This window comes from Mesoplodon mirus (genome assembly GCF_964341445.2).
Source record: "Mesoplodon mirus genome assembly, chromosome: 8".
NCBI classification, from domain to species: domain Eukaryota; kingdom Metazoa; phylum Chordata; class Mammalia; order Artiodactyla; family Ziphiidae; genus Mesoplodon; species Mesoplodon mirus.
The window spans coordinates 119237164-119264414 of NC_138984.1; positions in this window are offsets into that span (position 1 = coordinate 119237164).

Here is a 27251-nt window from a genome sequence, read left to right on the forward strand (position 1 = left end):
AAACAGTTGGAAAGTCAAACCGGAGCACCAGGAGAGGGGCTCTTCGTTGAGTTTTAGAAACCTTTCGTATTCACAGTGTGTCCATTTTCTAGGTTTCCCGTACACGTTATAGCTGTAGTAATATTCCCTTCCACCTGGAGAGCTGGGACCCATGGAATGGGTGCCATGCATTATTGCTTTAAAGGGTCTGCATTTGCTCACCCAATCTCACCAATCCTCTCAGTCCCAAGTGTCCAGCCTTATGCCACATCCAGCTGTCATTGTAGATAGGGTCATTCCAGGTTGCATCAGAGACCCTGAAGGAATTGTAAAGAATTTCCCTGTTTCTTTGTTTTGTTTTTGAAATTCCTTTTTAGAGTGGGTTTGAGCTGATTCTCGCTGCCATGTTTATGCCAGTCTAGACACACTTGATTCCCTTACGGAGACATATCAATACATAGGTTTTAAGATTCTTACTAGTCAGATCTATTCCTCTGCGGGAAATATGGAGTTTTGAGTCCCTTTCACTGAGGAAGGTGTAGGTCTTGTCTATTCCATAGTTGGTTTTTGGAACGGTACCTGTGCTTATATCAAACTCGGGTTTGATGCATCACCCCACCTCTCCTTCCCCCTTAAGCAGGCATAAGAGTTTTTTCTAAATGTGAGACTCAGTTCTCTTGCCTAACTCAGTTCATGTGTAGCCATGTTTACAGGATCTTCCTAAGTGATATCTTATGATAAGTTTCTTTTCCTGTGTGACTTCTTTCACTTAGAATCATCGTACCTGAATCCACTCATTTTGCTGCTACTGGTCTTATGACATTGATTTCGTGGCTGAGGGATATTCCATCGTACGTAATTTCCACAATGTTTGGAACCATTTTTATATTTCCTGGGATATTTCAGGTGTACCCAGGTTGAGGTTCCTGTAAGCAGTGCAGCCCTCAATTTGGGGGTGGCTCTGTCTTATGGATGTTCAGTTTTCCCAAGGTATATTCCCTAGACTGGAAGTGCCCTTGGCTCTGGAGCTCTGTTGTTTACTTGTTTTAGGGAACACAATGCACTCCTCCAGTGAGGCAGTTGGCAACTTACATCCCGCCCATCAGCATAACAAGGCTCCCTGTTCTCCAGGGCCTGTCTTGCCTTTCTGGTTTTTACACATTTTGTGGATGTCCCTTTTGACCGGTGGGAAGTGATACTTCTTTGTAGTGCAGATTTGCATTGCCCGCTTGCTTGCTTGGCCAAAAAGGGCGTATGCGTTTTCTCCTGAATATATTCAGGAGAAAACGCATACGCCCTTTTTGGCCAAGTGCATCATTGTCGAAGTTGTGCCCCTCTTCCTGTGCTTTACAGGCGATTCCAACGTACCTCTTGAAATCTGTTTCCTGCTATTCTGCCTCGCTTTCAAGTCCGCCTCGTTGCCTTCCCTCAACAGATTTTTGGACGATAGTTGGCCTTGATTACTCTGCCAGTTTGTGAATTGCTGTGCCCCTGAGCTCCATTATTCAACTCGTTTTTTGTGAGCTGAACGCAAGTCCAAACTTTTGGTTCAGGACCTCTACTGGTTCCCGGTGGGTGGCTGAGACTTTGGTTCATTCTTCTTCCTGCCGGGAAATTAGAGTGACATGTGCCCATCCAAATGCCTAACAGCTACTCTCTCATTGGTTCTCCCTCTTCCCTTTCATCCTCTGCCAAATTGGCAACCTGTGCGAACCAGGAGCTTAAAGGGGCTGTCTCTCCAAGTTGGGAGATTGATAGGAAAGCAGTTGGAAAGTCAAACCGGAGCACCAGGAGAGGGGCTCTCCGTTGAGTTTTAGAAACCTTTCGTTATCACAGTGTGTCCATTCTCTAGGTTTCCCGTACACGTTATAACTGTAGTAATATTCCCTTCCACCTGGAGAGCTGGGACCCATGGAATGGGTGCCATGCATTATTGCTTTAAAGGGTCTGCATTTGCTCACCCAATCTCACCAATCCTCTCAGTCCCAAGTGTCCAGCCTTATGCCACATCCAGCTGTCATTGTAGATAGGGTCATTCCAGGTTGCATCAGAGACCCTGAAGGAATTGTAAAGAATTTCCCTGTTTCTTTGTTTTGTTTTTGAAATTCCTTTTTAGAGTGGGTTTGAGCTGATTCTCGCTGCCCTGTTTATGCCAGTCTAGACACACTTGATTCCCTTACGGAGACATATCAATACATAGGTTTTAAGATTCTTACTAGTCAGATCTATTCCTCTGCGGGAAATATGGAGTTTTGAGTCCCTTTCACTGAGGAAGGTGTAGGTCTTGTCTATTCCATAGTTGGTTTTTGGAACGGTACCTGTGCTTATATCAAACTCTGGTTTGATGCATCACCCCACCACTCCTTCCCCCTTAAGCAGGCATAAGAGTGTTTTCTAAATGTGAGACTCTGTTCTCTTGCCTAACTCAGTTCATGTGTAGCCATGTTAAAGGATCTTCCTAAGTGATATCTTATGATAAGTTTCTTTTCCTGTGTGACTTCTTTCACTTAGAATCATCATACCTGAATCCACTCATTTTGCTGCTACTGGTCTTATGACATTGATTTCGTGGCTGAGGGATATTCCATCATACGTAAGTTCCACAAAGTTTGGAACCATTTTTATATTTCCTGGGATATTTCAGGTGTACCCAGGTTGAGGTTCCTGTAAGCAGTGCAGCCCTCAATTTGGGGGTGGCTCTGTCTTATGGATTTTCAGTTTCCCCAAGGTATATTCCCTAGACTGGAAGTGCCCTTGGCTCTGGAGCTCTGTTGTTTAATTGTTTTAGGGAACACAATGCACTCCTCCAGTGAGGCAGTTGGCAACTTACATCCCGCCCATCAGCATAACAAGGCTCCCTGTTCTCCAGGGCCTGTCTTGCCTTTCTGGATTTACACATTTTGTGGATGTCCCTTTTGACCGGTGGGAAGTGATACTTCTTTGTAGTGCAGATTTGCATCGCCCGCTTGCTTGCTTGGCCAAAAAGGGCGTATGCGTTTTCTCCTGAATATATTCAGGAGAAAACACATACGCCCTTTTTGGCCAATTGCATCATTGTCGAAGTTGTGTCCCTCTTCCTGTGCTTTACAGGCGATTCCAACGTACCTCTTGAAATCTGTTTCCTGCTATTCTGCCTCGCTTTCAAGTCCGCCTCGTTGCCTTCCCTCAACAGATTTTTGGACGATAGTTGGCCTTGATTACTCTGCCAGTTTGTGAATTGCTGTGCCCCTGAGCTCCATTTTTCAACTCGTTTTTTGTGAGCTGAACGCAAGTCCAAACTTTTGGTTCAGGACCTCTACTGGTTCTCGGTGGGTGGCTGAGACTTTGGTTCATTCTTCTTCCTGCCGGGAAATTAGAGTGACATGTGCCCATCCAAATGCCTAACAGCTACTCTCTCATTGGTTCTCCCTCTTCCCTTACATCCTCTGCCAAATTGGCAACCTGTGCGAACCAGGAGCTTAAAGGGGCTGTCTCTCCAAGTTGGGAGATTGATAGGAAAGCAGTTGGAAAATCAAACCGGAGCACCAGGAGAGGGGCTCTTCGTTGAGTTTTAGAAACCTTTCGTATTCACAGTGTGTCCATTCTCTAGGTTTCCCGTACACGTTATAGCTGTAGTAATATTCCCTTCCACCTGGAGAGCTGGGACCCATGGAATGGGTGCCATGCATTATTGCTTTAAAGGGTCTGCATTTGCTCACCCAATCTCACCAATCCTCTCAGTCCCAAGTGTCCAGCCTTATGCCACATCCAGCTGTCATTGTAGATAGGGTCATTCCAGGTTGCATCAGAGACCCTGAAGGAATTGTAAAGAATTTCCCTGTTTCTTTGTTCTGTTTTTGAAATTCCTTTTTAGAGTGGGTTTGAGCTGATTCTCGCTGCCCTGTTTATGCCAGTCTAGACACACTTGATTCCCTTACGGAGACATATCAATACATAGGTTTTAAGATTCTTAATAGTCAGATCTATTCTTCTGCGGGAAATATGGGGTTTTGAGTCCCTTTCACTGAGGAAGGTGTAGGTCTTGTCTATTCCATAGTTGGTTTTTGGAACGGTACCTCTGCTTATATCAAAGTCTGGTTTGATGCATCACCCCACCTCTCCTTCCCCCTTAAGCAGGCATAAGAGTGTTTTCTAAATGTGAGACTCTGTTCTCTTGCCTAACTCAGTTCATGTGTAGCCATGTTTACAGGATCTTCCTAAGTGATATCTTATGATAAGTTTATTTTCCTGTGTGACTTCTTTCACTTAGAATCATCGTACCTGAATCCACTCATTTTGCTGCTACTGGTCTTATGACATTGATTTCGTGGCTGAGGGATATTCCATCGTACGTAAGTTCCACAATGTTTGGAACCATTTTTATATTTCCTGGGATATTTCAGGTGTACCCAGATTGAGGTTCCTGTAAGCAGTGCAGCCCTCAATTTGGGGGTGGCTCTGTCTTATGGATTTTCAGTTTTCCCATGGTATATTCCCTAGACTGGACGTGCCCTTGGCTCGGTAGCTCTGTTGTTTACTTGTTTTAGGGAACACAATGCACTCCTCCAGTGAGGCAGTTGGCAACTTACATCCCGCTCATCAGCATAACAAGGCTCCCTGTTCTCCAGGGCCTGTCTTGCCTTTCTGGTTTTTACACATTTTGTGGATGTCCCTTTTGACCGGTGGGAAGTGATACTTCTTTGTAGTGCAGATTTGCATTGCCCGCTTGCTTGCTTGGCCAAAAAGGGCGTATGCGTTTTCTCCTGAATATATTCAGGAGAAAACGCATACGCCCTTTTTGGCCAAGTGCATCATTGTCGAAGTTGTGCCCCTCTTACTGTGCTTTACAGGCGATTCCAATGTACCTCTTGAAATCTGTTTCCTGCTATTCTGCCTCGCTTTCAAGTCCGCCTCGTTGCCTTCCCTCAACAGATTTTTGGACGATAGTTGGCCTTGATTACTCTGCCAGTTTGTGAATTGCTGTGCCCCTGAGCTCCATTTCTCAACTCGTTTTTTGTGAGCTGAACGCAAGTCCAAACTTTTGGTTCAGGACCTCTACTGGTTCCCGGTGGGTGGCTGAGCCTTTGGTTCATTCTTCTTCCTGCCGGGAAATTAGAGTGACATGTGCCCATCCAAATGCCTAACAGCTACTTTCTCATTGGTTCTCCGTCTTCCCTTTCATCCTCTGCCAAATTGGCAACCTGTGCGAACCAGGAGCTTAAAGGGGCTGTCTCTCCAAGTTGGGAGATTGATAGGAAAGCAGTTGGAAAGTCAAACCGGAGCAACAGGAGAGGGGCTCTTCGTTGAGTTTTAGAAACCTTTCGTATTCACAGTGTGTCCATTCTCTAGGTTTCCCATACACGTTATAGCTCTAGTAATATTCCGTTCAACATGGAGAGCTGGGACCCATGGAATGGGTGCCATGCATTATTGCTTTAAAGGGTCTGCATTTGCTCACCCAATCTCACCAATCCTCTCAGTCCCAAGTGTCCAGCCTTATGCCACATCCAGCTGTCATTGTAGATAGGGTCATTCCAGGTTGCATCAGAGACCCTGAAGGAATTGTAAAGAATTTCCCTGTTTCTTTGTTCTGTTTTTGAAATTCCTTTTTAGAGTGGGTTTGAGCTGATTCTCGCTGCCCTGTTTATGCCAGTCTAGACACACTTGATTCCCTTACGGAGACATATCAATACATAGGTTTTAAGATTCTTACTAGTCAGATCTATTCCTCTGCGGGAAATATGGAGTTTTGAGTCCCTTTCACTGAGGAAGGTGTAGGTCTTGTCTATTCCATAGTTGGTTTTTGGAACGGTACCTGTGCTTATATCAAACTCGGGTTTGATGCATCACCCCACCTCTCCTTCCCCCTTAAGCAGGCATAAGAGTGTTTTCTAAATGTGAGACTCTGTTCTCTTGCCTAACTCAGTTCATGTGTAGCCATGTTTACAGGATCTTCCTAAGTGATATCTTATGATAAGTTTCTTTTCCTGTGTGACTTCTTTCACTTAGAATCATCGTACCTGAATCCACTCATTTTGCTGCTACTGGTCTTATGACATTGATTTCGTGGCTGAGGGATATTCCATCGTACGTAAGTTCCACAATGTTTGGAACCATTTTTATATTTCCTGGGATATTTCAGGTGTACCCAGGTTGAGGTTCCTGTAAGCAGTGCAGCCCTCAATTTGGGGGTGGCTCTGTCTAATGGATTTTCAGTTTTCCCATGGTATATTCCCTAGACTGGACGTGCCCTTGGCTCGGTAGCTCTGTTGTTTACTTGTTTTAGGGAACACAATGCACTCCTCCAGTGAGGCAGTTGGCAACTTACATCCCGCTCATCAGCATAACAAGGCTCCCTGTTCTCCAGGGCCTGTCTTGCCTTTCTGGTTTTTACACATTTTGTGGATGTCCCTTTTGACCGGTGGGAAGTGATACTTCTTTGTAGTGCAGATTTGCATTGCCCGCTTGCTTGCTTGGCCAAAAAGGGCGTATGCGTTTTCTCCTGAATATATTCAGGAGAAAACGCATACGCCCTTTTTGGCCAAGTGCATCATTGTCGAAGTTGTGCCCCTCTTCCTGTGCTTTACAGGCGATTCCAACGTACCTCTTGAAATCTGTTTCCTGCTATTCTGCCTCGCTTTCAAGTCCGCCTCGTTGCCTTCCCTCAAAAGATTTTTGGACGATAGTTGGCCTTGATTACTCTGCCAGTTTGTGAATTGCTGTGCCCCTGAGCTCCATTTCTCAACTCGTTTTTTGTGAGCTGAACGCAAGTCCAAACTTTTGGTTCAGGACCTCTACTGGTTCCCGGTGGGTGGCTGAGACTTTGGTTCATTCTTCTTCCTGCCGGGAAATTAGAGTGACATGTGCCCATCCAAATGCCTAACAGCTACTCTCTCATTGGTTCTCCGTCTTCCCTTTCATCCTCTGCCAAATTGGCAACCTGTGCGAACCAGGAGCTTAAAGGGGCTGTCTCTCCAAGTTGGGAGATTGATAGGAAAGCAGTTGGAAAGTCAAACCGGAGCAACAGGAGAGGGGCTCTCCGTTGAGTTTTAGAAACCTTTCATATTCACAGTGTGTCCATTCTCTAGGTTTCCCATACACGTTATAGCTGTAGTAATATTCCGTTCAACATGGAGAGCTGGGACCCATGGAATGGGTGCCATGCATTATTGCTTTAAAGGGTCTGCATTTGCTCACCCAATCTCACCAATCCTCTCAGTCCCAAGTGTCCAGCCTTATGCCACATCCAGCTGTCATTGTAGATAGGGTCATTCCAGGTTGCATCAGAGACCCTGAAGGAATTGTAAAGAATTTCCCTGTTTCTTTGTTCTGTTTTTGAAATTCCTTTTTAGAGTGGGTTTGAGCTGATTCTCGCTGCCCTGTTTATGCCAGTCTAGACACACTTGATTCCCTTACGGAGACATATCAATACATAGGTTTTAAGATTCTTACTAGTCAGATCTATTCCTCTGCGGGAAATATGGGGTTTTGAGTCCCTTTCACTGAGGAAGGTGTAGGTCTTGTCTATTCCATAGTTGGTTTTTGGAACGGTACCTGTGCTTATATCAAACTCGGGTTTGATGCATCACCCCACCTCTCCTTCCCCCTTAAGCAGGCATAAGAGTGTTTTCTAAATGTGAGACTCTGTTCTCTTGCCTAACTCAGTTCATGTGTAGCCATGTTTACAGGATCTTCCTAAGTGATATCTTATGATGTTTCTTTTCCTGTGTGACTTCTTTCACTTAGAATCATCGTACCTGAATCCACTCATTTTGCTGCTACTGGTCTTATGACATTGATTTCGTGGCTGAGGGATATTCCATCGTACGTAAGTTCCACAAAGTTTGGAACCATTTTTGTATTTCCTGGGATATTTCAGGTGTACCCAGGTTGAGGTTCCTGTAAGCAGTGCAGCCCTCAATTTGGGGGTGGCTCTGTCTTATGGATGTTCAGTTTTCCCAAGGTATATTCCCTAGACTGGACGTGCCCTTGGCTCTGGAGCTCTGTTGTTTACTTGTTTTAGGGAACACAATGCACTCCTCCAGTGAGGCAGTTGGCAACTTACATCCCGCCCATCAGCATAACAAGGCTCCCTGTTCTCCAGGGCCTGTCTTGCCTTTCTGGTTTTTACACATTTTGTGGATGTCCCTTTTGAGAGGTGGGAAGTGATACTTCTTTGTAGTGCAGATTTGCATTGCCCGCTTGCTTGCTTGGCCAAAAAGGGCGTATGCGTTTTCTCCTGAATATATTCAGGAGAAAACGCATACGCCCTTTTTGGCCAAGTGCATCATTGTCGAAGTTGTGTCCCTCTTCCTGTGCTTTACAGGCGATTCCAACGTACCTCTTGAAATCTGTTTCCTGCTATTCTGCCTCGCTTTCAAGTCCGCCTCGTTGCCTTCCCTCAACAGATTTTTGGACGATAGTTGGCCTTGATTACTCTGCCAGTTTGTGAATTGCTGTGCCCCTGAGCTCCATTTTTCAACTCGCTTTTTGTGAGCTGAACGCAAGTCCAAACTTTTGGTTCAGGACCTCTACTGGTTCTCGGTGGGTGGCTGAGACTTTGGTTCATTCTTCTTCCTGCCGGGAAATTAGAGTGACATGTGCCCATCCAAATGCCTAACAGCTACTCTCTCATTGGTTCTCCCTCTTCCCTTTCATCCTCTGCCAAATTGGCAACCTGTGCGAACCAGGAGCTTAAAGGGGCTGTCTCTCCAAGTTGGGAGATTGATAGGAAAGCAGTTGGAAAATCAAACCGGAGCACCAGGAGAGGGACTCTTCGTTGAGTTTTAGAAACCTTTCGTATTCACAGTGTGTCCATTCTCTAGGTTTCCCGTACACGTTATAGCTGTAGTAATATTCCCTTCCACCTGGAGAGCTGGGACCCATGGAATGGGTGCCATGCATTATTGCTTTAAAGGGTCTGCATTTGCTCACCCAATCTCACCAATCCTCTCAGTCCCAAGTGTCCAGCCTTATGCCACATCCAGCTGTCATTGTAGATAGGGTCATTCCAGGTTGCATCAGAGACCCTGAAGGAATTGTAAAGAATTTCCCTGTTTCTTTGTTTTGTTTTTGAAATTCCTTTTTAGAGTGGGTTTGAGCTGATTCTCGCTGCCCTGTTTATGCCAGTCTAGACACACTTGATTCCCTTACAGAGACATATCAATACATAGGTTTTAAGATTCTTACTAGTCAGATCTATTCCTCTGCGGGAAATATGGGGTTTTGAGTCCCTTTCACTGAGGAAGGTGTAGGTCTTGTCTATTCCATAGTTGGTTTTTGGAACGGTACCTGTGCTTATATCAAACTCGGGTTTGATGCATCACCCCACCTCTCCTTCCCCCTTAAGCAGGCATAAGAGTGTTTTCTAAATGTGAGACTCTGTTCTCTTGCCTAACTCAGTTCATGTGTAGCCATGTTTACAGGATCTTCCTAAGTGATATCTTATGATAAGTTTCTTTTCCTGTGTGACTTCTTTCACTTAGAATCATCGTACCTGAATCCACTCATTTTGCTGCTACTGGTCTTATGACATTGATTTCGTGGCTGAGGGATATTCCATCGTACGTAAGTTCCACAATGTTTGGAACCATTTTTATATTTCCTGGGATATTTCAGGTGTACCCAGGTTGAGGTTCCTGTAAGCAGTGCAGCCCTCAATTTGGGGGTGGCTCTGTCTTATGGATGTTCAGTTTTCCCATGGTATATTCCCTAGACTGGACGTGCCCTTGGCTCGGTAGCTCTGTTGTTTACTTGTTTTAGGGAACACAATGCACTCCTCCAGTGAGGCAGTTGGCAACTTACATCCCGCCCATCAGCATAACAAGGCTCCCTGTTCTCCAGGGCCTGTCTTGCCTTTCTGGTTTTTACACATTTTGTGGATGTCCCTTTTGACCGTTGGGAAGTGATACTTCTTTGTAGTGCAGATTTGCATTGCCCGCTTGCTTGCTTGGCCAAAAAGGGCGTATGCGTTTTCTCCTGAATATATTCAGGAGAAAACGCATACGCCCTTTTTGGCCAAGTGCATCATTGTCGAAGTTGTGCCCCTCTTCCTGTGCTTTACAGGCGATTTCAACGTACCTCTTGAAATCTGTTTCCTGCTATTCTGCCTCGCTTTCAAGTCCGCCTCGTTGCCTTCCCTCAACAGATTTTTGGACGATAGTTGGCCTTGATTACTCTGCCAGTTTGTGAATTGCTGTGCCCCTGAGCTCCATTTTTCAACTCGTTTTTTGTGAGCTGAACGCAAGTCCAAACTTTTGGTTCAGGACCTCTACTGGTTCCCGGTGGGTGGCTGAGACTTTGGTTCATTCTTCTTCCTGCCGGGAAATTAGAGTGACATGTGCCCATCCGAATGCCTAACAGCTACTCTCTCATTGGTTCTCCCTCTTCCCTTTCATCCTCTGCCAAATTGGCAACCTGTGCGAACCAGGAGCTTAAAGGGGCTCTCTCTCCAAGTTGGGAGATTGATAGGAAAACAGTTGGAAAGTCAAACCGGAGCACCAGGAGAGGGGCTCTTCGTTGAGTTTTAGAAACCTTTCGTATTCACAGTGTGTCCATTTTCTAGGTTTCCCGTACACGTTATAGCTGTAGTAATATTCCCTTCCACCTGGAGAGCTGGGACCCATGGAATGGGTGCCATGCATTATTGCTTTAAAGGGTCTGCATTTGCTCACCCAATCTCACCAATCCTCTCAGTCACAAGTGTCCAGCCTTATGCCACATCCAGCTGTCATTGTAGATAGGGTCATTCCAGGTTGCATCAGAGACCCTGAAGGAATTGTAAAGAATTTCCCTGTTTCTTTGTTTTGTTTTTGAAATTCCTTTTTAGAGTGGGTTTGAGCTGATTCTCGCTGCCATGTTTATGCCAGTCTAGACACACTTGATTCCCTTACGGAGACATATCAATACATAGGTTTTAAGATTCTTACTAGTCAGATCTATTCCTCTGCGGGAAATATGGAGTTTTGAGTCCCTTTCACTGAGGAAGGTGTAGGTCTTGTCTATTCCATAGTTGGTTTTTGGAACGGTACCTGTGCTTATATCAAACTCGGGTTTGATGCATCACCCCACCTCTCCTTCCCCCTTAAGCAGGCATAAGAGTGTTTTCTAAATGTGAGACTCAGTTCTCTTGCCTAACTCAGTTCATGTGTAGCCATGTTTACAGGATCTTCCTAAGTGATATCTTATGATAAGTTTCTTTTCCTGTGTGACTTCTTTCACTTAGAATCATCGTACCTGAATCCACTCATTTTGCTGCTACTGGTCTTATGACATTGATTTCGTGGCTGAGGGATATTCCATCGTACGTAAGTTCCACAATGTTTGGAACCATTTTTATATTTCCTGGGATATTTCAGGTGTACCCAGGTTGAGGTTCCTGTAAGCAGTGCAGCCCTCAATTTGGGGGTGGCTCTGTCTTATGGATCTTCAGTTTTCCCAAGGTATATTCCCTAGACTGGAAGTGCCCTTGGCTCTGGAGCTCTGTTGTTTACTTGTTTTAGGGAACACAATGCACTCCTCCAGTGAGGCAGTTGGCAACTTACATCCCGCCCATCAGCATAACAAGGCTCCCTGTTCTCCAGGGCCTGTCTTGCCTTTCTGGTTTTTACACATTTTGTGGATGTCCCTTTTGACCGGTGGGAAGTGATACTTCTTTGTAGTGCAGATTTGCATTGCCCACTTGCTTGCTTGGCCAAAAAGGGCGTATGCGTTTTCTCCTGAATATATTCAGGAGAAAACGCATACGCCCTTTTTGGCCAAGTGCATCATTGTCGAAGTTGTGCCCCTCTTCCTGTGCTTTACAGGCGATTCCAACGTACCTCTTGAAATCTGTTTCCTGCTATTCTGCCTCGCTTTCAAGTCCGCCTCGTTGCCTTCCCTCAACAGATTTTTGGACGATAGTTGGCCTTGATTACTCTGCCAGTTTGTGAATTGCTGTGCCCCTGAGCTCCATTTTTCAACTCGTTTTTTGTGAGCTGAACGCAAGTCCATACTTTTGGTTCAGGACCTCTACTGGTTCCCGGTGGGTGGCTGAGACTTTGGTTCATTCTTCTTCCTGCCGGGAAATTAGAGTGACATGTGCCCATCCAAATGCCTAACAGCTACTCTCTCATTGGTTCTCCCTCTTCCCTTTCATCCTCTGCCAAATTGGCAACCTGTGCGAACCAGGAGCTTAAAGGGGCTGTCTCTCCAAGTTGGGAGATTGATAGGAAAGCAGTTGGAAAGTCAAACCGGAGCACCAGGAGAGGGGCTCTCCGTTGAGTTTTAGAAACCTTTCGTTATCACAGTGTGTCCATTCTCTAGGTTTCCCGTACACATTATAACTGTAGTAATATTCCCTTCCACCTGGAGAGCTGGGACCCATGGAATGGGTGCCATGCATTATTGCTTTAAAGGGTCTGCATTTGCTCACCCAATCTCCCCAATCCTCTCAGTCCCAAGTGTCCAGCCTTATGCCACATCCAGCTGTCATTGTAGATAGGGTCATTCCAGGTTGCATCAGAGACCCTGAAGGAATTGTAAAGAATTTCCCTGTTTCTTTGTTCTGTTTTTGAAATTCCTTTTTAGAGTGGGTTTGAGCTGATTCTCGCTGCCCTGTTTATGCCAGTCTAGACACACTTGATTCCCTTACGGAGACATATCAATACATAGGTTTTAAGATTCTTACTAGTCAGATCTGTTCCTCTGCGGGAAATATGGAGTTTTGAGTCCCTTTCACTGAGGAAGGTGTAGGTCTTGTCTATTCCATAGTTGGTTTTTGGAACGGTACCTGTGCTTATATCAAACTCTGGTTTGATGCATCACCCCACCACTCCTTCCCCCTTAAGCAGGCATAAGAGTGTTTTCTAAATGTGAGACTCTGTTCTCTTGCCTAACTCAGTTCATGTGTAGCCATGTTAAAGGATCTTCCTAAGTGATATCTTATGATAAGTTTCTTTTCCTGTGTGACTTCTTTCACTTAGAATCATCATACCTGAATCCACTCATTTTGCTGCTACTGGTCTTATGACATTGATTTCGTGGCTGAGGGATATTCCATCGTACGTAAGTTCCACAAAGTTTGGAACCATTTTTATATTTCCTGGGATATTTCAGGTGTACCCAGGTTGAGGTTCCTGTAAGCAGTGCAGCCCACAATTTGGGGGTGGCTCTGTCTTATGGATTTTCAGTTTCCCCAAGGTGTATTCCCTAGACTGGAAGTGCCCTTGGCTCTGGAGCTCTGTTGTTTACTTGTTTTAGGGAACACAATGCACTCCTCCAGTGAGGCAGTTGGCAACTTACATCCCGCCCATCAGCATAACAAGGCTCCCTGTTCTCCAGGGCCTGTCTTGCCTTTCTGGTTTTTACACATTTTGTGGATGTCCCTTTTGACCGGTGGGAAGTGATACTTCTTTGTAGTGCAGATTTGCATCGCCCGCTTGCTTGCTTGGCCAAAAAGGGCGTATGAGTTTTCTCCTGAATATATTCAGGAGAAAACGCATACACCCTATTTGGCCAAGTGCATCATTGTCGAAGTTGTGTCCCTCTTCCTGTGCTTTACAGGCGATTCCAACGTACCTCTTGAAATCTGTTTCCTGCTATTCTGCCTCGCTTTCAAGTCCGCCTCGTTGCCTTCCCTCAACAGATTTTTGGACGATAGTTGGCCTTGATTACTCTGCCAGTTTGTGAATTGCTGTGCCCCTGAGCTCCATTTTTCAACTCGTTTTTTGTGAGCTGAACGCAAGTCCAAACTTTTGGTTCAGGACCTCTACTGGTTCTCGGTGGGTGGCTGAGACTTTGGTTCATTCTTCTTCCTGCCGGGAAATTAGAGTGACATGTGCCCATCCAAATGCCTAACAGCTACTCTCTCATTGGTTCTCCCTCTTCCCTTTCATCCTCTGCCAAATTGGCAACCTGTGCGAACCAGGAGCTTAAAGGGGCTGTCTCTCCAAGTTGGGAGATTGATAGGAAATCAGTTGGAAAATCAAACCGGAGCAACAGGAGAGGGGCTCTTCGTTGAGTTTTAGAAACCTTTCGTATTCACAGTGTGTCCATTCTCTAGGTTTCCCGTACACGTTATAGCTGTAGTAATATTCCCTTCCACCTGGAGAGCTGGGACCCATGGAATGGGTGACATGCATTATTGCTTTAAAGGGTCTGCATTTGCTCACCCAATCTCACCAATCCTCTCAGTCCCAAGTGTCCAGCCTTATGCCACATCCAGCTGTCATTGTAGATAGGGTCATTCCAGGTTGCATCAGAGACCCTGAAGGAATTGTGAAGAATTTCCCTGTTTCTCTGTTTTGTTTTTGAAATTCCTTTTTAGAGTGGGTTTGAGCTGATTCTCGCGGCCATGTTTATGCCAGTCTAGACACACTTGATTCCCTTACGGAGACATATCAATACATAGGTTTTAAGATTCTTACTAGTCAGATCTATTCCTCTGCGGGAAATATGGGGTTTTGAGTCCCTTTTACTGAGGAAGGTGTAGGTCTTGTCTATTCCATAGTTGGTTTTTGGAACGGTACCTGTGCTTATATCAAAGTCTGGTTTGATGCATCACCCCACCTCTCCTTCCCCCTTAAGCAGGCATAAGAGTGTTTTCTAAATGTGAGACTCTGTTCTCTTGCCTAACTCAGTTCATGTGTAGCCATGTTTACAGGATCTTCCTAAGTGATATCTTATGATAAGTTTCTTTTCCTGTGTGACTTCTTTCACTTAGAATCATCGTACCTGAATCCACTCATTTTACTGCTACTGGTCTTATGACATTGATTTCGTGGCTGAGGGATATTCCATCGTACGTAAGTTCCACAATGTTTGGAACCATTTTTATATTTCCTGGGATATTTCAGGTGTACCCAGGTTGAGGTTCCTGTAAGCAGTGCAGCCCTCAATTTGGGGGTGGCTCTTTCTTATGGATTTTCAGTTTTCCCATGGTATATTCCCTAGACTGGACGTGCCCTTGGCTCGGTAGCTCTGTTGTTTACTTGTTTTAGGGGACACAATGCACTCCTCCAGTGAGGCAGTTGGCAACTTACATCCCGCTCATCAGCATAACAAGGCTCCCTGTTCTCCAGGGCCTGTCTTGCCTTTCTGGTTTTTACACATTTTGTGGATGTCCCTTTTGACCGGTGGGAAGTGATACTTCTTTGTAGTGCAGATTTGCATTGCCCGCTTGCTTGCTTGGCCTAAAAGGGCGTATGCGTTTTCTCCTGAATATATTCAGGAGAAAACGCATACGCCCTTTTTGGCCAAGTGCATCATTGTCGAAGTTGTGCCCCTCTTCCTGTGCTTTACAGGCGATTCCAACGTACCTCTTGAAATCTGTTTCCTGCTATTCTGCCTCGCTTTCAAGTCCGCCTCGTTGCCTTCCCTCAACAGATTTTTGGACGATAGTTGGCCTTGATTACTCTGCCAGTTTGTGAATTGCTGTGCCCCTGAGCTCCATTTTTCAACTCGTTTTTTGTGAGCTGAACGCAAGTCCAAACTTTTGGTTCAGGACCTCTACTGGTTCCCGGTGGGTGGCTGAGACTTTGGTTCATTCTTCTTCCTGCCGGGAAATTAGAGTGACATGTGCCCATCCAAATGCCTAACAGCTACTCTCTCATTGGTTCTCCCTCTTCCCTTTCATCCTCTGCCAAATTGGCAACCTGTGCGAACCAGGAGCTTAAAGGGGCTCTCTCACCAAGTTGGGAGATTGATAGGAAAACAGTTGGAAAGTCAAACCGGAGCACCAGGAGAGGGGCTCTTCGTTGAGTTTTAGAAACCTTTCGTATTCACAGTGTGTCCATTTTCTAGGTTTCCCGTACACGTTATAGCTGTAGTAATATTCCCTTCCACCTGGAGAGCTGGGACCCATGGAATGGGTGCCATGCATTATTGCTTTAAAGGGTCTGCATTTGCTCACCCAATCTCACCAATCCTCTCAGTCCCAAGTGTCCAGCCTTATGCCACATCCAGCTGTCATTGTAGATAGGGTCATTCCAGGTTGCATCAGAGACCCTGAAGGAATTGTAAAGAATTTCCCTGTTTCTTTGTTTTGTTTTTGAAATTCCTTTTTAGAGTGGGTTTGAGCTGATTCTCGCTGCCATGTTTATGCCAGTCTAGACACACTTGATTCCCTTACGGAGACATATCAATACATAGGTTTTAAGATTCTTACTAGTCAGATCTATTCCTCTGCGGGAAATATGGAGTTTTGAGTCCCTTTCACTGAGGAAGGTGTAGGTCTTGTCTATTCCATAGTTGGTTTTTGGAACGGTACCTGTGCTTATATCAAACTCGGGTTTGATGCATCACCCCACCTCTCCTTCCCCCTTAAGCAGGCATAAGAGTGTTTTCTAAATGTGAGACTCAGTTCTCTTGCCTAACTCAGTTCATGTGTAGCCATGTTTACAGGATCTTCCTAAGTGATATCTTATGATAAGTTTCTTTTCCTGTGTGACTTCTTTCACTTAGAATCATCGTACCTGAATCCACTCATTTTGCTGCTACTGGTCTTATGACATTGATTTCGTGGCTGAGGGATATTCCATCGTACATAAGTTCCTCAATGTTTGGAACCATTTTTATATTTCCTGGGATATTTCAGGTGTACCCAGGTTGAGGTTCCTGTAAGCAGTGCAGCCCTCAATTTGGGTGTGGCTCTGTCTTATGGATTTTCAGTTTTCCCAAGGTATATTCCCTAGACTGGACGTGCCCTTGGCTCTGGAGCTCTGTTGTTTACTTGTTTTATGGAGCACAATGCACTCCTCCAGTGAGGCAGTTGGCAACTTACATCCCGCCCATCAGCATAACAAGGCTCCCTGTTCTCCAGGGCCTGTCTTGCCTTTCTGGTTTTTACACATTTTGTGGATGTCCCTTTTGACCGGTGGGAAGTGATACTTCTTTGTAGTGCAGATTTGCATTGCCCGCTTGCTTGCTTGGCCAAAAAGGGCGTATGCGTTTTCTCCTGAATATATTCAGGAGAAAACGCATACGCCCTTTTTGGCCAAGTGCATCATTGTCGAAGTTGTGCCCCTCTTCCTGTGCTTTACAGGCGATTCCAACGTACCTCTTGAAATCTGTTTCCTGCTATTCTGCCTCGCTTTCAAGTCCGCCTCGTTGCCTTCCCTCAACAGATTTTTGGACGATAGTTGGCCTTGATTACTCTGCCAGTTTGTGAATTGCTGTGCCCCTGAGCTCCATTTTTCAACTCGTTTTTTGTGAGCTGAACGCAAGTCCAAACTTTTGGTTCAGGACCTCTACTGTTTCCCGGTGGGTGGCTGAGACTTTGGTTCATTCTTCTTCCTGTCGGGAAATTAGAGTGACATGTGCCCATCCAAATGCCTAACAGCTACTCTCTCATTGGTTCTCCCTCTTCCCTTTCATCCTCTGCCAAATTGGCAACCTGTGCGAACCAGGAGCTTAAAGGGGCTGTCTCTCCAAGTTGGGAGATTGATAGGAAAGCAGTTGGAAAGTCAAACCGGAGCACCAGGAGAGGGGCTCTCCGTTGAGTTTTAGAAACCTTTCGTTATCACAGTGTGTCCATTCTCTAGGTTTCCCGTACACGTTATAACTGTAGTAATATTCCCTTCCACCTGGAGAGCTGGGACCCATGGAATGGGTGCCATGCATTATTGCTTTAAAGGGTCTGCATTTGCTCACCCAATCTCACCAATCCTCTCAGTCCCAAGTGTCCAGCCTTATGCCACATCCAGCTGTCATTGTAGATAGGGTCATTCCAGGTTGCATCAGAGACCCTGAAGGAATTGTAAAGAATTTCCCTGTTTCTTTGTTTTGTTTTTGAAATTCCTTTTTAGAGTGGGTTTGAGCTGATTCTCGCTGCCCTGTTTATGCCAGTCTAGACACACTTGATTCCCTTACGGAGACATATCAATACATAGGTTTTAAGATTCTTACTAGTCAGATCTATTCCTCTGCGGGAAATATGGAGTTTTGAGTCCCTTTCACTGAGGAAGGTGTAGGTCTTGTCTATTCCATAGTTGGTTTTTGGAACGGTACCTGTGCTTATATCAAACTCTGGTTTGATGCATCACCCCACCACTCCTTCCCCCTTAAGCAGGCATAAGAGTGTTTTCTAAATGTGAGACTCTGTTCTCTTGCCTAACTCAGTTCATGTGTAGCCATGTTAAAGGATCTTCCTAAGTGATATCTTATGATAAGTTTCTTTTCCTGTGTGACTTCTTTCACTTAGAATCATCGTACCTGAATCCACTCATTTTGCTGCTACTGGTCTTATGACATTGATTTCGTGGCTGAGGGATATTCCATCGTACGTAAGTTCCACAATGTTTGGAACCATTTTTATATTTCCTGGGATATTTCAGGTGTACCCAGGTTGAGGTTCCTGTAAGCAGTGCAGCCCTCAATTTGGGGGTGGCTCTGTCTTATGGATTTTCAGTTTTCCCAAGGTATATTCCCTAGACTGGACGTGCCCTTGGCTCTGGAGCTCTGTTGTTTACTTGTTTTAGGGAACACAATGCACTCCTCCAGTGAGGCAGTTGGCAACTTACATCCCGCCCATCAGCATATCAAGGCTCCCTGTTCTCCAGGGCCTGTCTTGCCTTTCTGGTTTTTACACATTTTGTGGATGTCCCTTTTGACCGGTGGGAAGTGATACTTCTTTGTAGTGCAGATTTGCATTGCCCGCTTGCTTGCTTGGCCAAAAAGGGCGTATGCGTTTTCTCCTGAATATATTCAGGAGAAAACGCATACGCCCTTTTTGGCCAAGTGCATCATTGTCGAAGTTGTGCCCCTCTTCCTGTGCTTTACAGGCGATTCCAACGTACCTCTTGAAATCTGTTTCCTGCTATTCTGCCTCGCTTTCAAGTCCGCCTCGTTGCCTTCCCTCAACAGATTTTTGGACGATAGTTGGCCTTGATTACTCTGCCAGTTTGTGAATTGCTGTGCCCCTGAGCTCCATTTTTCAACTCGTTTTTTGTGAGCTGAACGCAAGTCCAAACTTTTGGTTCAGGACCTCTACTGGTTCCCGGTGGGTGGCTGAGACTTTGGTTCATTCTTCTTCCTGCCGGGAAATTAGAGTGACATGTGCCCATCCAAATGCCTAACAGCTACTCTCTCATTGGTTCTCCCTCTTCCCTTTCATCCTCTGCCAAATTGGCAACCTGTGCGAACCAGGAGCTTAAAGGGGCTGTCTCTCCAAGTTGGGAGATTGATAGGAAAGCAGTTGGAAAGTCAAACCGGAGCACCAGGAGAGGGGCTCTCCGTTGAGTTTTAGAAACCTTTCGTTATCACAGTGTGTCCATTCTCTAGGTTTCCCGTACACGTTATAACTGTAGTAATATTCCCTTCCACCTGGAGAGCTGGGACCCATGGAATGGGTGCCATGCATTATTGCTTTAAAGGGTCTGCATTTGCTCACCCAATCTCACCAATCCTCTCAGTCCCAAGTGTCCAGCCTTATGCCACATCCAGCTGTCATTGTAGATAGGGTCATTCCAGGTTGCATCAGAGACCCTGAAGGAATTGTAAAGAATTTCCCTGTTTCTTTGTTTTGTTTTTGAAATTCCTTTTTAGAGTGGGTTTGAGCTGATTCTCGCTGCCCTGTTTATGCCAGTCTAGACACACTTGATTCCCTTACGGAGACATATCAATACATGGGTTTTAAGATTCTTACTAGTCAGATCTATTCCTCTGCGGGAAATATGGAGTTTTGAGTCCCTTTCACTGAGGAAGGTGTAGGTCTTGTCTATTCCATAGTTGGTTTTTGGAACGGTACCTGTGCTTATATCAAACTCTGGTTTGATGCATCACCCCACCACTCCTTCCCCCTTAAGCAGGCATAAGAGTGTTTTCTAAATGTGAGACTCTGTTCTCTTGCCTAACTCAGTTCATGTGTAGCCATGTTAAATGATCTTCCTAAGTGATATCTTATGATAAGTTTTTTTTCCTGTGTGACTTCTTTCACTTAGAATCATCATACCTGAATCCACTCATTTTGCTGCTACTGGTCTTATGACATCGATTTTGTGGCTGAGGGATATTCCATCGTACGTAAGTTCCACAAAGTTTGGAACCATTTTTATATTTCCTGGGATATTTCAGGTGTACCCAGGTTGAGGTTCCTGTAAGCAGTGCAGCCCTCAATTTGGGGGTGGCTCTGTCTTATGGATTTTCAGTTTCCCCAAGGTATATTCCCTAGACTGGAAGTGCCCTTGGCTCTGGAGCTCTGTTGTTTACTTGTTTTAGGGAACACAATGCACTCCTCCAGTGAGGCAGTTGGCAACTTACATCCCGCCCATCAGCATAACAAGGCTCCCTGTTCTCCAGGGCCTGTCTTGCCTTTCTGGATTTACACATTTTGTGGATGTCCCTTTTGACCGGTGGGAAGTGATACTTCTTTGTAGTGCAGATTTGCATCGCCCGCTTGCTTGCTTTGCCAAAAAGGGCTTATGAGTTTTCTCCTGAATATATTCAGGAGAAAACGCATACACCCTTTTTGGCCAAGTGCATCATTGTCGAAGTTGTGTCCCTCTTCCTGTGCTTTACAGGCGATTCCAACGTACCTCTTGAAATCTGTTTCCTGCTATTCTGCCTCGCTTTCAAGTCCGCCTCGTTGCCTTCCCTCAACAGATTTTTGGACGATAGTTGGCCTTGATTACTCTGCCAGTTTGTGAATTGCTGTGCCCCTGAGCTCCATTTTTCAACTCGCTTTTTGTGAGCTGAACGCAAGTCCAAACTTTTGGTTCAGGACCTCTACTGGTTCTCGGTGGGTGGCTGAGACTTTGGTTCATTCTTCTTCCTGCCGGGAAATTAGAGTGACATGTGCCCATCCAAATGCCTAACAGCTACTCTCTCATTGGTTCTCCCTCTTCCCTTTCATCCTCTGCCAAATTGGCAACCTGTGCGAACCAGGAGCTTAAAGGGGCTGTCTCTCCAAGTTGGGAGATTGATAGGAAAGCAGTTGGAAAATCAAACCGGAGCACCAGGAGAGGGGCTCTTCGTTGAGTTTTAGAAACCTTTCGTATTCACAGTGTGTCCATTCTCTAGGTTTCCCGTACACGTTATAGCTGTAGTAATATTCCCTTCCACCTGGAGAGCTGGGACCCATGGAATGGGTGCCATGCATTATTGCTTTAAAGGGTCTGCATTTGCTCACCCAATCTCACCAATCCTCTCAGTCCCAAGTGTCCAGCCTTATGCCACATCCAGCTGTCATTGTAGATAGGGTCATTCCAGGTTGCATCAGAGACCCTGAAGGAATTGTAAAGAATTTCCCTGTTTCTTTGTTTTGTTTTTGAAATTCCTTTTTAGAGTGGGTTTGAGCTGATTCTCGCTGCCCTGTTTATGCCAGTCTAGACACACTTGATTCCCTTACGCAGACATATCAATACATAGGTTTTAAGATTCTTACTAGTCAGATCTATTCCTCTGCGGGAAATATGGGGTTTTGAGTCCCTTTCACTGAGGAAGGTGTAGGTCTTGTCTATTCCATAGTTGGTTTTTGGAACGGTACCTGTGCTTATATCAAACTCGGGTTTGATGCATCACCCCACCTCTCCTTCCCCCTTAAGCAGGCATAAGAGTGTTTTCTAAATGTGAGACTCTGTTCTCTTGCCTAACTCAGTTCATGTGTAGCCATGTTTACAGGATCTTCCTAAGTGATATCTTATGATAAGTTTCTTTTCCTGTGTGACTTCTTTCACTTAGAATCATCGTACCTGAATCCACTCATTTTGCTGCTACTGGTCTTATGACATTGATTTCGTGGCTGAGGGATATTCCATCGTACGTAAGTTCCACAATGTTTGGAACCATTTTTATATTTCCTGGGATATTTCAGGTGTACCCAGGTTGAGGTTCCTGTAAGCAGTGCAGCCCTCAATTTGGGGGTGGCTCTGTCTTATGGATTTTCAGTTTTCCCATGGTATATTCCCTAGACTGGACGTGCCCTTGGCTCGGTAGCTCTGTTGTTTACTTGTTTTAGGGAACACAATGCACTCCTCCAGTGAGGCAGTTGGCAACTTACATCCCGCTCATCAGCATAACAAGGCTCCCTGTTCTCCAGGGCCTGTCTTGCCTTTCTGGTTTTTACACATTTTGTGGATGTCCCTTTTGACCGGTGGGAAGTGATACTTCTTTGTAGTGCAGATTTGCATTGCCCGCTTGCTTGCTTGGCCAAAAAGGGCGTATGCGTTTTCTCCTGAATATATTCAGGAGAAAACGCATACGCCCTTTTTGGCCAAGTGCATCATTGTCGAAGTTGTGCCCCTCTTCCTGTGCTTTACAGGCGATTCCAACGTACCTCTTGAAATCTGTTTCCTGCTATTCTGCCTCGCTTTCAAGTCCGCCTCGTTGCCTTCCCTCAACAGATTTTTGGACGATAGTTGGCCTTGATTACTCTGCCAGTTTGTGAATTGCTGTGCCCCTGAGCTCCATTTTTCAACACGTTTTTTGTGAGCTGAACGCAAGTCCAAACTTTTGGTTCAGGACCTCTACTGGTTCCCGGTGGGTGGCTGAGACTTTGGTTCATTCTTCTTCCTGCCGGGAAATTAGAGTGACATGTGCCCATCCAAATGCCTAACAGCTACTCTCTCATTGGTTCTCCCTCTTCCCTTTCATCCTCTGCCAAATTGGCAACCTGTGCGAACCAGGAGCTTAAAGGGGCTGTCTCTCCAAGTTGGGAGATTGATAGGAAAGCAGTTGGAAAATCAAACCGGAGCACCAGGAGAGGGGTTCTTCGTTGAGTTTTAGAAACCTTTCGTATTCACAGTGTGTCCATTCTCTAGGTTTCCCGTACACGTTATAGCTGTAGTAATATTCCCTTCCACCTGGAGAGCTGGGACCCATGGAATGGGTGCCATGCATTATTGCTTTAAAGGGTCTGCATTTGCTCACCCAATCTCACCAATCCTCTCAGTCCCAAGTGTCCAGCCTCATGCCACATCCAGCTGTCATTGTAGATAGGGTCATTCCAGGTTGCATCAGAGACCCTGAAGGAATTGTAAAGAATTTCCCTGTTTCTTTGTTTTGTATTTGAAATTCCTTTTTAGAGTGGGTTTGAGCTGATTCTCGCTGCCCTGTTTATGCCAGTCTAGACACACTTGATTCCCTTACGGAGACATATCAATACATAGGTTTTAAGATTCTTACTAGTCAGATCTATTCCTCTGTGGGAAATATGGGGTTTTGAGTCCCTTTCACTGAGGAAGGTGTAGGTCTTGTCTATTCCATAGTTGGTTTTTGGAACGGTACCTGTGCTTATATCAAACTCGGGTTTGATGCATCACCCCACCTCTCCTTCCCCCTTAAGCAGGCATAAGAGTGTTTTCTAAATGTGAGACTCTGTTCTCTTGCCTAACTCAGTTCATGTGTAGCCATGTTTACAGGATCTTCCTAAGTGATATCTTATGATAAGTTTCTTTTCCTGTGTGACTTCTTTCACTTAGAATCATCGTACCTGAATCCACTCATTTTGCTGCTACTGGTCTTATGACATTGATTTCGTGGCTGAGGGATATTCCATCATACGTAAGTTCCACAATGTTTGGAACAATTTTTATATTTCCTGGGATATTTCAGGTGTACCCAGGTTGAGGTTCCTGTAAGCAGTGCAGCCCTCAATTTGGGGGTGGCTCTGTCTTATGGATTTTCAGTTTTCCCAAGGTATATTCCCTAGACTGGACGTGCCCTTGGCTCTGGAGCTCTGTTGTTTACTTGTTTTAGGGAACACAATGCACTCCTCCAGTGAGGCAGTTGGCAACTTACATCCCGCCCATCAGCATAACAAGGCTCCCTGTTCTCCAGGGCCTGTCTTGCCTTTCTGGTTTTTACACATTTTGTGGATGTCCCTTTTGACCGGTAGGAAGTGATACTTCTTTGTAGTGCAGATTTGCATTGCCCGCTTGCTTGCTTGGCCAAAAAGGGCGTATGCGTTTTCTCCTGAATATATTCAGGAGAAAACGCATACGCCCTTTTTGGCCAAGTGCATCATTGTCGAAGTTGTGCCCCTCTTCCTGTGCTTTACAGGCGATTTCAACGTACCTCTTGAAATCTGTTTCCTGCTATTCTGCCTCGCTTTCAAGTCCGCCTCGTTGCCTTCCCTCAACAGATTTTTGGACGATAGTTGGCCTTGATTACTCTGCCAGTTTGTGAATTGCTGTGCCCCTGAGCTCCATTTTTCAACTCGTTTTTTGTGAGCTGAACGCAAGTCCAAACTTTTGGTTCAGGAACTCTACTGGTTCCCGGTGGGTGGCTGAGACTTTGGTTCATTCTTCTTCCTGCCGGGAAATTAGAGTGACATGTGCCCATCCAAATGCCTAACAGCTACTCTCTCATTGGTTCTCCCTCTTCCCTTTCATCCTCTGCCAAATTGGCAACCTGTGCGAACCAGGAGCTTAAAGGGGCTGTCTCTCCAAGTTGGGAGATTGATAGGAAAACAGTTGGAAAGTCAAACCGGAGCACCAGGAGAGGGGCTCTTCGTTGAGTTTTAGAAACCTTTCGTATTCACAGTGTGTCCATTTTCTAGGTTTCCCGTACACGTTATAGCTGTAGTAATATTCCCTTCCACCTGGAGAGCTGGGACCCATGGAATGGGTGCCATGCATTATTGCTTTAAAGGGTCTGCATTTGCTCACCCAATCTCACCAATCCTCTCAGTCCCAAGTGTCCAGCCTTATGCCACATCCAGCTGTCATTGTAGATAGGGTCATTCCAGGTTGCATCAGAGACCCTGAAGGAATTGTAAAGAATTTCCCTGTTTCTTTGTTCTGTTTTTGAAATTCCTTTTTAGAGTGGGTTTGAGCTGATTCTCGCTGCCCTGTTTATGCCAGTCTAGACACACTTGATTCCCTTACGGAGACATATCAATACATAGGTTTTAAGATTCTTACTAGTCAGATCTATTCCTCTGCGGGAAATATGGGGTTTTGAGTCCCTTTCACTGAGGAAGGTGTAGGTCTTGTCTATTCCATAGTTGGTTTTTGGAACGGTACCTGTGCTTATATCAAACTCGGGTTTGATGCATCACCCCACCTCTCCTTCCCCCTTAAGCAGGCATAAGAGTGTTTTCTAAATGTGAGACTCTGTTCTCTTGCCTAACTCAGTTCATGTGTAGCCATGTTTACAGGATCTTCCTAAGTGATATCTTATGATAAGTTTCTTTTCCTGTGTGACTTCTTTCACTTAGAATCATCGTACCTGAATCCACTCATTTTGCTGCTACTGGTCTTATGACATTGATTTCGTGGCTGAGGGATATTCCATCATACGTAAGTTCCACAATGTTTGGAACCATTTTTATATTTCCTTGGATATTTCAGGTGTACCCAGGTTGAGGTTCCTGTAAGCAGTGCAGCCCTCAATTTGGGGGTGGCTCTGTCTTATGGATTTTCAGTTTTCCCAAGGTATATTCCCTAGACTGGACGTGCCCTTGGCTCTGGAGCTCTGTTGTTTACTTGTTTTAGGGAACACAATGCACTCCTCCAGTGAGGCAGTTGGCAACTTACATCCCGCCCATCAGCATAACAAGGCTCCCTGTTCTCCAGGGCCTGTCTTGCCTTTCTGGTTTTTACACATTTTGTGGATGTCCCTTTTGACCGGTGGGAAGTGATACTTCTTTGTAGTGCAGATTTGCATTGCCCGCTTGCTTGCTTGGCCAAAAAGGGCGTATGCGTTTTCTCCTGAATATATTCAGGAGAAAACGCATACGCCCTTTTTGGCCAAGTGCATCATTGTCGAAGTTGTGCCCCTCTTCCTGTGCTTTACAGGCGATTCCAACGTACCTCTTGAAATCTGTTTCCTGCTATTCTGCCTCGCTTTCAAGTCCGCCTCGTTGCCTTCCCTCAACAGATTTTTGGACGATAGTTGGCCTTGATTACTCTGCCAGTTTGTGAATTGCTGTGCCCCTGAGCTCCATTTTTCAACTCGTTTTTTGTGAGCTGAACGCAAGTCCAAACTTTTGGTTCAGGACCTCTACTGGTTCCCGGTGGGTGGCTGAGACTTTGGTTCATTCTTCTTCCTGCCGGGAAATTAGAGTGACATGTGCCCATCCAAATGCCTAACAGCTACTCTCTCATTGGTTCTCCCTCTTCCCTTTCATCCTCTGCCAAATTGGCAACCTGTGCGAACCAGGAGCTTAAAGGGGCTGTCTCTCCAAGTTGGGAGATTGATAGGAAAGCAGTTGGAAAGTCAAACCGGAGCAACAGGAGAGGGGCTCTTCGTTGAGTTTTAGAAACCTTTCGTATTCACAGTGTGTCCATTTTCTAGGTTTCCCGTACACGTTATAGCTGTAGTAATATTCCCTTCCACCTGGAGAGCTGGGACCCATGGAATGGGTGCCATGCATTATTGCTTTAAAGGGTCTGCATTTGCTCACCCAATCTCACCAATCCTCTCAGTCCCAAGTGTCCAGCCTTATGCCACATCCAGCTGTCATTGTAGATAGGGTCATTCCAGGTTGCATCAGAGACCCTGAAGGATTTGGAAAGAATTTCCCTGTTTCTTTGTTCTGTTTTTGAAATTCCTTTTTAGAGTGGGTTTGAGCTGATTCTCACGGCCATGTTTATGCCAGTCTAGACACACTTGATTCCCTTACGGAGACATATCAATACATAGGTTTTAAGATTCTTACTAGTCAGATCTATTCCTCTGCGGGAAATATGGGGTTTTGAGTCCCTTTCACTGAGGAAGGTGTAGGTCTTGTCTATTCCATAGTTGGTTTTTGGAACGGTACCTGTGTTTATATCAAACTCGGGTTTGATGCATCACCCCACCTCTCCTTCCCCCTTAAGCAGGCATAAGAGTGTTTTCTAATTGTGAGACTCTGTTCTCTTGCCTAACTCAGTTCATGTGTAGCCATGTTTACAGGATCTTCCTAAGTGATATCTTATGATAAGTTTCTTTTCCTGTGTGACTTCTTTCACTTAGAATCATCGTACCTGAATCCACTCATTTTGCTGCTACTGGTCTTATGACATTGATTTCGTGGCTGAGGGATATTCCACCGTACCTAAGTTCCACAATGTTTGGAACCATTTTTATATTTCCTGGGATATTTCAGGTGTACCCAGGTTGAGGTTCCTGTAAGCAGTGCAGCCCTCAAATTGGGGGTGGCTCTGTCTTATGGATTTTCAGTTTTCCCAAGGTATATTCCCTAGACTGGACGTGCCCTAGGCTCTGGAGCTCTGTTGTTTACTTGTTTTCGGGAAAACAATGCACTCCTCCAGTGAGGCAGTTGGCAACTTACATCCCGCCCATCAGCATAACAAGGCTCCCTGTTCTCCAGGGCCTGTCTTGCCTTTCTGGTTTTTACACATTTTGTGGATGTCCCTTTTGACCGGTGGGAAGTG